The sequence below is a fragment of the Aptenodytes forsteri genome, unplaced genomic scaffold (genome assembly GCF_000699145.1).
Source record: "Aptenodytes forsteri isolate BGI_AS27 unplaced genomic scaffold, ASM69914v1 Scaffold379, whole genome shotgun sequence".
Lineage (NCBI taxonomy): Eukaryota > Metazoa > Chordata > Aves > Sphenisciformes > Spheniscidae > Aptenodytes > Aptenodytes forsteri.
The window spans coordinates 1,974,500-1,987,611 of NW_008794088.1; positions in this window are offsets into that span (position 1 = coordinate 1,974,500).

Here is a 13,112-nt window from a genome sequence, read left to right on the forward strand (position 1 = left end):
CCATCCCGGCCTCCCGCGACCCCTGACCCCTGACCCCCGCGGCCTACTGCCGCCCCAAATGAAGCGTCCTGCCCCCCTGCATCCCCTACCCCCCCAGGCCCACACAACACCCCCCTTCCCAATTACAGGAATGGGTGCGGGTCCTGTCCCCCCTCTGGCCTCCCCCAGCACCCTGCTTCAGGCAACACAGCTGTAACCGGGAACCCCCAAACCAGCGAGCAGCCGTCATGGCTTCCACCTCCTCTGCCCCAGGCGGGTTTTGGGTGGGGGGGGGGAAAGGGTGAACTCACTCACAGGACTAGGAATGGGAGTGTGGGGCATGGATACAGCATAGTCCACAGCCAGCTGCTCAAGGGGGAGATGAGTGAAGCCCACCTGTATTTCAGCTGCTTGCTACCAGGGAGCAAGACCAGGGCTGTGCCAAGCAGGAAGACAAGCCAGGAGCTGAAGACAACCACAGCACAGGCAAGGCAGTGCCCTTAACCAACAGGGCGCAGGCCCACAGCGCTCGGGCAGGGTGCTGATAAGAGGGCTCACCAACAGTCCCAGACAAGGCAAAGTAATGAGTCAGGTCTGGGATCCATCTAAGGTACTTCTATCCAGAGACAAAACTATCTACAATATACACTTAGAGTCCCCCTAGGAAAACCAGTCAGTAAATAAGGATCAGGCACAGGTACACCTACTGCATAGCTCAGAACAGGTCTGAAGGCTTGGGCCTGAGCTTAAATGGAGTTCCTGGGCTCATGGGCAGAAGGTGTGGGTGGGACCAGTCAGAGAAATTAAAGCCTTTTAGTGCATGCTTTAAGAGGGGCTGCAACATATTTGCAGAAGGATGCAGTAATGTGCTGTATCTGGTCTGCAGGGCTACGTGTTTAAAATATTCTTTGTTCTTTATTCGCTAAATATTTTAGCAAGAGCCCAGTGGTCATTCAGAACCTGAAGTGGAGGAATCTAGCATACCACTGGCTGCTGAACCATCTGAGGACCAGACACCTACAGTTGAATCCCCACCATCACTGGATGACTTACCTGGGATTGAAACACCAGCATCTGCAGACCAGCCATCTGTAGTGGAATTGCCAGTGTCTGCAGACCAACTGGTTGTTGAGAAATCAGCAGGTTCTGAGGACCAGTTACCTGTCGTTGAATTTCCCGCGTCCAGGGAAAACTCACATGAGATTGGATCACCTGTGGGTAAACTGCCAGGTTTCAAAGCCAAGTTGTACATGTCTGACTTCACACAGGCTGGCAGTAAAACACCTGAGGCTGGGTCATCGGCAACTGTAGTAAAGCCAACAGAGACTAAATGTGAAATATTGGAGCAGCCAATGGTGTATGAAGACCCCTTTGAAGTCTCCATTAAGTACATGGAGAAACATAACGTTCTGCAGATATTTCAGGTGAAATATCTCTTTCCTTTCTCCCTCCAGAGGCTTGCTTGAGAAGCTGGGCCTAAAGTTAGCTTGGACCAAATTATCCCTTCCCCAGATCCCTCCCTGTCCTGTGCTTTCTTAAGCATGAACTTAAGAAAAGCAGTAGAAAAGGACCCTTGATCATCTTTGGGGATTGAAAGAGATGCTTGCTTTTTAAAATGCAGCTAGTGTTGGAGCAGAAAGTGCAGCCACCCGTCTACCCAAGGATCAATACTTCTCTCCTTTTGTCTGTCTCTGTCTCAGGAGATCACAGAAAAACTGGTGTACCAGAAGCCCGATGATCCCTTGCAGTTCATGTTGCTGCAGGTATGGTGTCTTGCTGGGGCTCAGCGGGGACTGTCTGTCCATGACTATTTCACTCACTGTGTGTCTGCTGACTTGGAAGGAAGAGAAGCACGGGGCAGGAGCAGAGTGCCCGGGGTGCAAGGGACCACATGTGCTCTAAAAGGAGAGGGAGGAGAGGTATGGGAGGGTGGGTGTGTGGAAGAGCCGGGTGGGGCGGAAGAATGGGGTGTGTGCGCCCTGGAGGACTGTTATCTGAGAGGTGAGGGAAGCATAGGGACAGAGATAGGGCCCCTCTGTGTCCCTGTGACCCTTCTCCAGCTCCCTCTATCCGACACTGGGAGAGAAGACTTTTCCTGCCCACACACCCCTATTCAGGAGAGCAATCTCTGCTGATCCTGCAGGGTTTTAAAACACAGGAAATTCAAAGTCAGTGTGATAGTTTGGGAGTGAGTTAGAAGAAGTGTGGGGAGCTCCTTGGGGAAAGGAGGAGGTTAGAGGAAAGAGAGCAGACAGAGAAAGAGAGGGGGTCCTTTCCTTCATTGCCCTCTAGTCTAGTCAGTCACCTTTGTGATTTGCTGCTGGGTTCATGCCATACTGAATGTAGAACCTGCAGAGGAATGGCGAGGTCAGTTCTGGGAACCAGTGGTAAGGAAATAGGCTCCCAAATGACCCTTTTCCTTTTGCCCAGGTGCAGTCTATGATAAATGCCAGGCAGGCAGAAACGGAGGGAGTAGTGGAGAATGAAGATGCGGAGGTGTTTCTGGAAGAGGTCCTGTGCACTCCTTTTGGCGCCTACTAACCTTGCTGTTGTGGTATTGCGTGAGGCCTTCACAGCACCATGCTTTTGTAGTCATTGGCAGTAACTTGGAACAGGTCTGCTTGTACCTCTGTTTCCTGATTTTTCTGTTCTGTATGCTTGTGCTTCCCCTTGGGTTTAAATCCTGCAACCAAGTATTGGTTAGGATGCACAAACTCAAATCTTAAAGTGTGCATGGACCTGCATGCACACATGACACATCTTGAAGAGGCAGGTCTGCTGAACTCCTATGCTGTCTGTACATACAAATGCATAAATCCCACATTTAGGCCACCCCTAGACTCTGCTTTTCTGTGCAGAGAAACCTCACAGCTCAGACAATGCAAGTACAAAAGCAAGTAGAATTAAAAAGCAGCCCTGGACGACCCACAGTCCTCTCTTTTTTCATGCTGCATTGGTGGCTTACTGTCTGCAGCTATGCAGCAGCGCCAATGCCCATCTAATACTTTGAGAGGCTGGGTCTGTGGCTTTCCTGCTGCCCCCAGAGCTCCTGTGATGCAAGAAGCGTTCTCTCTGCCTCTTCCGCACACTGGGTGCAGCTGTCTCACCCTTAACCATCCCTGCTGGGTTCCTATCACTCTGCTTTTTGGGGTTGCCGTGCTTGTATCGTTGCAGGTACAGTGTATGTTTTGATAAACAGAACAATAAAGCAATGGTTGCATGGACCCTCTGTGGCTTCAGAAGACATTGTCCCTCAGGAATATGGGAGGTGAATAAAACTAAACAAACAAAAAACAAGCACTGGTAGCCCAGGAATTTCAGAGTCAAGGTACACTTTACAAACATGTAATTTGAACTGCTTTTGATTCTCAAAATACTTACAATCCTCATTTTCATACTCTCCAAGTGTCTGTTTCCACCCTGTAAAGAAGGTTTGTCTTTCTTTTTCTTGTCTTTTGCCTGAAGATAATTGAAAATGTGCAACAGAGCATACTGTTATTTTGGCTTCATTTCATGTGTATGTGCAGTAGGTGCCAGAAAGTTTTTTGTCACTACAGACTTTTCTCTTTTTTAGGCAAGTGCTCTAATTTCATGACGGATGGTAGTGTATTCCCCAATGACTGTCTCTATGGCTATGAAAAGAGCACCATAGAAACTTATCTTCCATCTATGTATTTTCAGCTAAAAGTCTGATGATTAGGTTGTGTTATACTCCACAGCAGAGCTTGGGCCCAAAAAGCTTGGGAATAACAGTGGCAAGTATTTGGCATACAGATTCTGTGTCTGAGAAGAGTTGCCTCAAGGTTCTCAAAAATGATCAGTTAACTCATGTGTTTCCAGGTTAAAGGCAGGTAAGCACCCCTGTCATTCACAGGGCAAGAAGGTTTTTAGGGTTATTGTGAGCCTAAAGATGGCTCAAGATTCAGATAAAATCTTCATGGGTTTTATAAGAGGTTTGATGTAGACCTAGGCATCTAGGTCCCACTGAAGCAGTGAGGTGCTTTGAAAGCCCTACTTACCTTCAGCAACTGGAAGAATTGGACACTTAATGAAACAGCGAGAGTGATTGCTTTTCAGCCTGATATATTTTGATCAAGACATTGTAAGTGGCCCTGTACATGCACTGTGAATGTAAGGGAAGTGCTAATGCACCTCTGTGAAACAGGAAATGCATGGAAGATGAAGATACCGGCTGAAGCCTTTTCATCTCTGTGGTCACTTGTCAGCATGTTTTCCCAAGAGATGGAGATGTTGGCATGTCTTTGAATTTTGTTGTAGAACGGGATTAGGATGCTTTTGGGTACAGCTTTAGCTGTGAATTTCCTTTTTCTAGCATTTTTGTGTTGTATTTTGTTGTTCTCTTTTACTTACGAAAAACTTTTGAGTTGTAATACGTTCTTGGACTATAGGTATATGTCCTCAACTTCATGTCAGCATTAAGGGAGTTATGCAAGGAAAGTTCCTTAATTTCTCTTTCAGATAAGTTGAAGTGAGCTGGAACGTAGTCTTCTTACAGATGACAAAAGTTTTGCAAGAGAGGCCCTACCCTGAGTTCCTCAGCAATATCAAGGCCAAAATTTTCCTTTGGTGGCCTGGCCACATTATCTCATGCTACCAAAGTTGCTGCATGGTAGCAAGAAGTCCTCCCCAGTGCATGTAAGAGAGAGCAGCTGTCTTCTGTTTCTCAGGATCGAGGTCCCTCTCCTTTGAGGAGCAGCAGCGGTATAGAAATGAATGTGGCTGCACTCAGGACGGCTGTGTGGGCCTGCAAATGGCTTGTGCAGATGGCAAGAGACTGTGGAATGCAGTAGGCCAAGGACAGCCCTTCAACTTTCACGGATTTAGGGTGGAGTTGATCAGCTCTGAGCAAGGGCTTTGACTGGAAATATTGGGGAACCCATCATGAGCTGTCTGAGAAGAAATGTCACTTCCTTCTCCTCAAGCCTCTCAGATGATTGTGTTGTATATTGAACTGCATTTATTGAAGAAAAAAAATCCAGGAACTTAGTTTTATGAAAACAAAAAAACATCCTCCAGAAGGCGTGCAGATTATTGTGTTTAGGCTAATGCAACACAGCTGGCCTTTTTGATTTGCTTCAGAGTTTTGCTGAAAAATGCATCTTAGCTCTAGAAAAATTCTGCCTCACATTAAGGCACTAATGTACCACTGCTGTTTGTGAGTCTGAAGGCTTTTCTGTGGTGAAGAAAAGGAGAAAAGTTAGATTTAAAATGGAAACATTTATTGTGGTCTTAGTTCCAGAGTGACTGTCCCTTTTCCATAATTTCTTTCTGAAACCATTGGATCTGTGCTTCTTCTTCATAAGTGGCCATTTATCAACATGACATTAAACTGTCATTAAATTTCTTTCCTTGGGTGCTCTGAAGGAATTAACAGTTCATTGTGTATAACCAAGACTATTCCATGTAAGTCCTTATAGCACGCTAGTCACAGTATATTTGAATACCCTCCAGTAGTGTGCTAAGAAACGTGACTAACATCTGTTGTTTGTTCTTTCTCCTCTCCATGAGGGGGGTGTCTGTGCACTGAAGTGCATTCTTTTTAAAAGGGTGTTTTGTTTTTCTACCCACACCTGCGTGTTGCTGTGTGCTTCAAATGGATGGGGATACGTCATGGAGTGGAAGGTGGAGGGGTTGGAGATAGTTTGCAGTTCCCAAGGGCGTTTCCTCTGTAGTTTGAGCTGGGCACCGAGAAGGCGCAGTATTTTCACAGATGAGATTTTTTTGTTGATCCATGGACTGGCACAGAAGCGTGACATCCAGTTCAGCTGCCAAATAGCATGGTCTTATGGTGCGCAGACCGTTTCTGTTGTGAACCTTGTACTTCCCCAGAAGCAGGATGTGGAGGGGCCAACCAGAAGGAAAGTGTACTCGCTGTGAAATAGGTGTCTTGAATCAAAACATCAGTTTCTTTTTCTGCCATCTCTGTACGGAACTTAAAATGACTCAGACGCCCCAAGCAATACTACAGTTGCCTGTTTACTGCCTCTAACCAATTTAAAAAAATAAATAATGTCGTAACTGCTGATTAAAGATCCTTTGAAAAGTTCACACAGACTGTTCTCTGCTTCTTAGTTGGGTGGAGGGCACAAGCAGGATAGTTCTTCAATGGCCAGCTACTTGTAGCATGAGACATTTCATTGTGACTCACTGGATATGGATCATTGCTACATAACACCAATTTTAAGCTAGTTTAATGCCATTGATTTCAAAGTTTCACAATCATGTGAAACTCGAAGTAGGCAGCAGCAACTATTCAGGGCTTGCATGTCTGAAATGGAAGAAATTAACCTGTGAGTAAAGCCCAACAAAGAGCTTCTCAGCTCAAGAGAGCGCTCAAGCTGAAGAGTGGAGAATGTGGGAGTGCTTGGAGAGGGAATATACCAGGGCAAATCGATCAAACCCTGTCTGACATGCCTTCAGGTTGTATTCAAGGGAAAGCTGCTCTTGACCATTCTCTCAGCCAGATGAAATGCAGAAGAAAAAGAAGAAACATTCCCTTAAGGTCAGGCATCAATATCCATGGCTGCATTCCTTTTTTGGGACTGCCTTCAGGGACAACATCGATGTAGCAGCATCACCAAAAGTTTATGGCCATGCCTCAACATACACAAATGGAAAAGGGAACTTTGAGTTGTTGGGGTGACATGGGTTGGATGAACAGTCACTTGCCATCTTCTCCTGGGGAAAGGTGGTGGGCTGGAATATTACTGCAGAACAGCTGAAGATAAGCAAAGCAATCCCAAGAGATTTCTATACACATAATTCAAGGCTGGAAACTGACTGCAGACACTGTGGTACTTGGTCTGTATTAGAAATGCCTGGTACGAATGAATGAAGTGGCTCTTTCTTTCTCCCTCAAGGCTATCATCCCAATTCGCCATACAACTCCTCTCCCAAGTGGGAAGAGCTTACCCTCCTTTGCTGGTGTCATTTCATAAACTGCAGTGAAATAATACCAGGGAAGAAAGAAACTATGAGATGGACTCACCTGCTTTATTTGTTTTTACTTGCTTTGAGATCAAAATTAACCTCTTGTTCATTGTCACTCATTAAAGTGGCAAGAGATGGAGGAACACAGGGCTACACAGAGCCGGACTTACGAAGGTGCCCGGCTATCAGGTCAGTTCACAAAGTAAAAAGGTAGGCTGTGTAGCTAAGGGAGTGCAACACCCAGCTTACATTGGCTGTGACAACTTCACTATTAACTTACCAGCCTTTAAGGCAAATGTCTTATTTGGAATCACCTGGTCCAACATTTAAAAATTCTTCTTACAAACTAGGAGCCAGGTTCCATGTTAGGGTTAGGGAGTTTGTAAGAACAAGAGGTGACCTCTGTCCTTCCTCCTTCCTGTCCCTCAGCTTATCTTCTAGTATAAAACAGAAAACCGAGGTGAATAAAAACATGTGGAATAGCACATTTGTTTGTTAATGGGACAGATGCATGTCATACCAGCCCTTGAAGAAAAACAGTTGTCACCTTGAGGAGGTTTTGGTGTTTGGACAGATGAGTAGACATTAGGGAGAAGGTTATATTAACATGCAAGCAAAGTGGTCAAGTGACTCAAAGTTGCATAAACACCATGAACACCACAGAAGTCCCTCTGAAGAGCAGAGCGATACCTGCTCTATCCCGCTATTGTTTAAGCATCCCCTTGGGTCTAGCATAATATCCTGCTTCTTTGCAAGGAGATTCAGGGAAGGGCAGTGTTGCCAGTTTGCTGAAACCCCGCAGTACTGCAAGCAAGTACTGCTCATTGGAGAACCCAGCTTTTGGCTCTGTTGTTTGAATCCTTGGTAGCATAACTGAGCTATCGCGAGAGACTATCGCGAGAGACTCCTTGACCGTGGTATGATGCCATGTTGCTGACATGTGTTTGACATGGCAGATAGGAGTGCATATGGGAGAAGCTCAGCCTGTTGTTGGGAGCAGCAGCTCCCTATTTTTTGCCCTGTTAGATGTCTAAATGTTTCCAAATGAAGAGCAAAGCTCTTTAGAAATGTAAGAGCTGGGCAGAGTCCAGCACAACTATAGATGGAATGACTTTTCGTAGTTACCTTTCAGAGACCTCTTAGAAGTTGTTCATAAACCTTTCAGGCTTTTCAGAAATCGTGTGTTAAAAACCGGCGCTTGAATAGTAGGTTAAAAAGCATCTTGAAGAAAACGAAGGGTGAAGCTTAACCTTTCCTATGTTCTCCCATGAGAGGGCAGCACAGACCAGCTGAGCCTTCGCTAAAGCCTATTAAGAGGCAGGGAGACTAACTCAAGAGCTATGTCCAGCCGTGGAGTAGCTACAAGTAGAGGAGAAAAGGTCCATATAAAAGGGCTTGATGGCCCAAAGCGCAGCTCCATCCATCGCCCACCTGAAACTAAAGCCCAGGTACATCTGGGTACAGGGTTGACTGGGTCAAATCCCAGGTACACGACACAATCCGAGTACCACAGACTTCTCAGGGAAGTTTCCAGTTTGTCACTGAAACCTTAATAGAGAGTTTCAGAGGAAGAATATTGGACAGTGCCTACAGTTCTGTCAAAACAATGAGTCAATGTGAGACATCAACCACACCCTTGCCAAGGCTAAGGCTGTCACCCCAGGAGCGCTATAAACTCGCCCAAGGCATGCATGCTGTTTATTTCCATCCCAATGCTCCTAAGCACTGCACCAGCCAACTCCCCTCTGCTATTCCCCTTTCCTCCTGCTGCTGAGACTCTTGCGATGCAACTTTGACTGTCCTCCCTCTTTCTTTTGGGTGCCGCAGCCCTCTGGCAAGGTGAATAGTGGAGATACTGAGATAAATCAGACATGCTTGCAGCACTTGGCTTATAGCAAGCGTGTTGGAAACTGGATAGTGTCAGGCAACTGTATGTAGATGGCAGTGCTCTACTGCCAGCCCGCTACAGCCTCCCAGAGCAGAAGCAGCTAATGCAGAGGAGGCAAGCAGGATGGATTTGGGTGGAATGAGGTATCCCCAAACACCCTTCAGTAATGAGCTGGAACAATTAATGTGAACAAATTTCTTTGGCCACTTGCAAACAAGCAGTAAAGCTCCCCAAACAAGACCTCTTCTTTCTACCATGTTGTGGCTCGTGACTGACATGCAAGATTTTGGAGGAGAGGTTTTTAACCATCAGCAAGAGCAATGCAGTCACTGGGTCCAGACAGAGCAGCTTGTTCCCAGTCTGTTAGATGAAACTCAACTGAACCACCAGCACCACAGGACCATCACAGTGCCAAGGTAATTTGGGAGCTGGAACCACATCTTAATAGGTACATCAACACTGGCATCTGCAGTCTTTCAGAGGCCAGAAAGCCCTCAAGTTCACAACCAAGAGCAATGCAGAGACATTTTCTAGCAGACCTTCCCTGGACATTGTCAGCCTTTTAATGGAGCTATCTAAAACACAAGCAGAAAATTTCTGTCTTCTCAAAAGTCTTTTTCCTGCTGTGTATTTTGCAAGATCCCAGGCAATCCTTTGCCCAGGCACAGTGACATTTCTAGCCTCCCTGTGGTCAGGCTCCTCTTCAGAGTGAGCTGGCCTGCCCTCATCTGAAGACGGGATTCAAGAGGAAGCCACATACCATTTACTGACCCTTTTACACCATCAAGGGCGTTGGCTGGGGAGTGCCACTCTTGCGGGGCTTGGCTCCCCTTCCCTGCCAGGAGAAACTCCTGCTGGTGGGTGGGGAGCCAGGGCAGGGCTTGACCTCGGGGCTTCCCCAGCTCCTCCATGCTGCTTTTATCTCCTGGTCTCTGCGTGTACAAAATGTGACCTGTAGGTTGGTGAAAGACCTAGGTGAGATCAGCAGCTCTAAGATGCTGTCGTGGTTTAACCCCAGCCAGCAACTAAGCCCCACACAGCCGCTCACTCACTCCCCCCTCAATGGGATGGGGGAGAGAATCGGAAGGGTAGAAGTGAGAAAACTCATGGGTTGAGATAAAGACAGTTTAATAGAGAAAGCAAAAGCCATGCGCGCAAGCAAAGCAGAACAAGGAATTCATTCACCACTTCCCATCGGCAGGCAGGTGTTCAGCCATCTCCAGGAAAGCAGGGCTCCATCACGCGTAATGGTGACTTGGGAAGACAAACGCCATCACTCCGCATGTTTCCCCCCTTCCTTCTTCTTCCCCCAGCTTTATATGCTAAGCATGACATCATATGGTATGGAATATCCCTTTGGTCAGTTGGGGTCAGCAGTCCCAGCTGTGTCCCCTCCCAACTTCTTGTGCACCCCCAGCATGCTCACTGGTGGGGTGGTGTGAGAAGCAGAAAAGGCCTTGACTCTGTGTCAGCACTGCTCAGCAATAACGAAAACGTCCCTGTGTTATCAACACTGTTTTCAGCACAAATCCAAAACATAGCCCCATACTAGCTAATGTGAAGAAAATTAACACTATCCCAACCAAAACCAGCACAGATGCAGATATTTTTGTCTGGGTTTTCCTCTGCAGAAATTAGCCTCAGGCCTGTGATAAGGCTGTCCTATGAGTTTCCTTTGTAGTCAGCAGAGTAAAAGAGGCATCCTTAGGGGGAGATTTAGAGCCCAAATCTCTCTCAAGGTGTACAAGAAGGCACCCTGAGGGTCGTCCTTATTAACAGTGGTAGCAGCCAATAGAGATTAGCCTTTATAAACATCCACTATTTCTCTAAGCTTTCAGGTTGAGACCACTGAGGAAGGGAGCCACAGCAGCTGGCCTAATTGTTAGCAGCGGGGTACCAATATTTAATTCGTTACTGCCTTTACCCACATGTTCAAATTTCACTATGAGCACTAGTCCAAAACTCCCTGGGGAAGCAGTTCCCGCCTGAACCCAGTTCTTTACCAGACAGATCAGCTTCCTCCAAGTTGTTTGTCCTTTCTGCCTGCTCACTTGTCAGAAGAAGAAATGGTCTGTTCTGAAAGGCTGAAAGTACAGTTTTTCATGCAATCACATGATTCCAGTAGCTTGGGCTTTATGCGAATACCCAAAATTGCAAGTCTTAACACCAAAAGACAGCCATGGTTACAAGCTCATGAATAAAACTACCCTACAAAATTAGAAAAATAAGGTGTATCCCCCTCCTTCCCCAAAATATTAAAAAACCCCAATCCTTGAGAGTCTGCTTTATAGCTCTCTTCTTAGGAATAAATGCAATATGCAATGCCATATTCATGGGTGGATTATGCATTGCCAAATGAAAAATACCAGGATTACTGGTGTCACAAAGATGCCTGTATCTGGGTTTTCTGTAACGCTCTTCACCAAGGTATCTGAGGTTTTAGAAAGAAGTTACTTACTGCATTCCACGTTATACTAAATATATACATACAGTTCTGCTTTTCAGTCTATATGTTTGCAGGCTTAGCTGGAGTGGCTAGCCCAGCGACCCAGTGGTTTGTCCTAACCCACTATAATTAGCCCATGGTTGTTGCTAACGGTATGCCATTTGTCTCCCCACACTCAGCACTGTTTGGTAAACATTTTCAGGGACAGAGTTGCTCTCCCCTGATCTCCCTAGGTGGTGTTCACTTATTTATTCTCCGCACCCCGAAGTTATCTCTCTGTCTTGAGGTTGAGAGGTATAGAAGTGGCAAAAAAAGGGCAAAAACGTTGCAGAAAGGGGGAGGCAGCTGTAGCAAAAGCCACAACCTGGCTGGGGAGGCAGGAGGCAAGGCTGGCGCGGGGCCAGGCCAGCTGCAAACCCGAGGGGCGCAGCAGACATCTGTCCCCCACGGCCCACATCCTCGCCCCCCGCACAGATGCACCGAGACGGGAGAGGAGGCGGCCGTGAGGAATTCCCTTCTCCTCCGGGGAGGAGCTGGCTCCCGGCCATGGCACGTGGAGGGCTTGGGCGGCAGGCGCGAGCCTCAAACCCAAATCTGGCCAAGGGAAGGAAGGTCGAACTGCGGACTGGGAAGCAGCTGTTCACAGCCCTCCCGGGAATGCAGGAGCAAAGCCGGGTGGCAGGAATTGGGTCTGGGGCTGCTGGTAGTGGTGCCCTCAGGGGGAGGTCGCTGACCTGGTCGGTGAGGTGGGGACTCTTCCGGGAAGGGTGGCAGTCCTTCCGCTCACGGGCAGCACCTTTGCAGCACGCTGCAGCAGGGATGCTCGGCCTCGCCTCCCACAGTGCAGCTGTGCTCTGCTGCCATGTGCTGCAGGGATGTTCATCAAAAAAGTGCCCCTCTCTGGGACAAACAGATGGTGTGTGTCAAGCTGAACCTGTGCATGGGTGCACGGGCTCGGCCAACACTGCAGCCACACTGCTAGGGATGTGGGATTTCCTGAGCTCTCTCCCTTAACTGTGAGATTTGATCTTCCCATGCAACGTTGCAAATGCAGTTGGGAGCCTTTTGTTCATGAATAGGAGTGGTTCCTTCGTGATGCTGCTGTGAGGTGGTCACAGAAATGACTCCTGGGACCCTGTTGCTTTGGCCATAACCTCCTTTTCCTCCCTGTGTGCTCCCTCCCTCCCTCCCTAACTCCCCCCTCTCACACTCTGTCTTAAATCACTATTTCCATGCTATGAAGAAAGGAAATTCAAAGGATGCAGGAATGTGAAAGAATATTCTCAGAGGTTAGGAGCAAGGCCAGCCCATTGGAATTACCTACAGCATCTAATCAGCCCTTTTCAGCATTTTTGTTCTCTCTTTGGGCATCCTCCAGCTTCCCTCCCATGCCAATTTTGAAAAGCCACGGCACACTTAGTGACAGACATGTTCTCACATTGCCCTGTCACCCATAGAGCACGTTGCCATAGTCAAGTGATAGATCTCCTGAGAAATTTCATTTTCCACCTCCCTCTGAAAATGGGCCAGGCTGTGGCCTCAGCATCTGACTGTGTCTCCAGATGAAACCCCAAATTGCAGTGTGTCTTCACTCCCAAGCTAGCATTTTGCCATTAACCCTTAACCCACATGCAACAGAGGTGTGCACATATGTGCACCTATGTCTGGATACACGTGAGGAAAGCATATGCATGTGTGGATTTTAGGTGCTGGAGCGTGTCCAGAGAAGGGCAGCGAAGCTGGTGAAGGGTCTAGAGCACAGGTCTTATGAGGAGCGGCTGAGGGAACTGGGGTTATTTAGCCTGGAGAAGAGGAGGCTGAGGGGAGACCTCATCGCTCTCTACAACT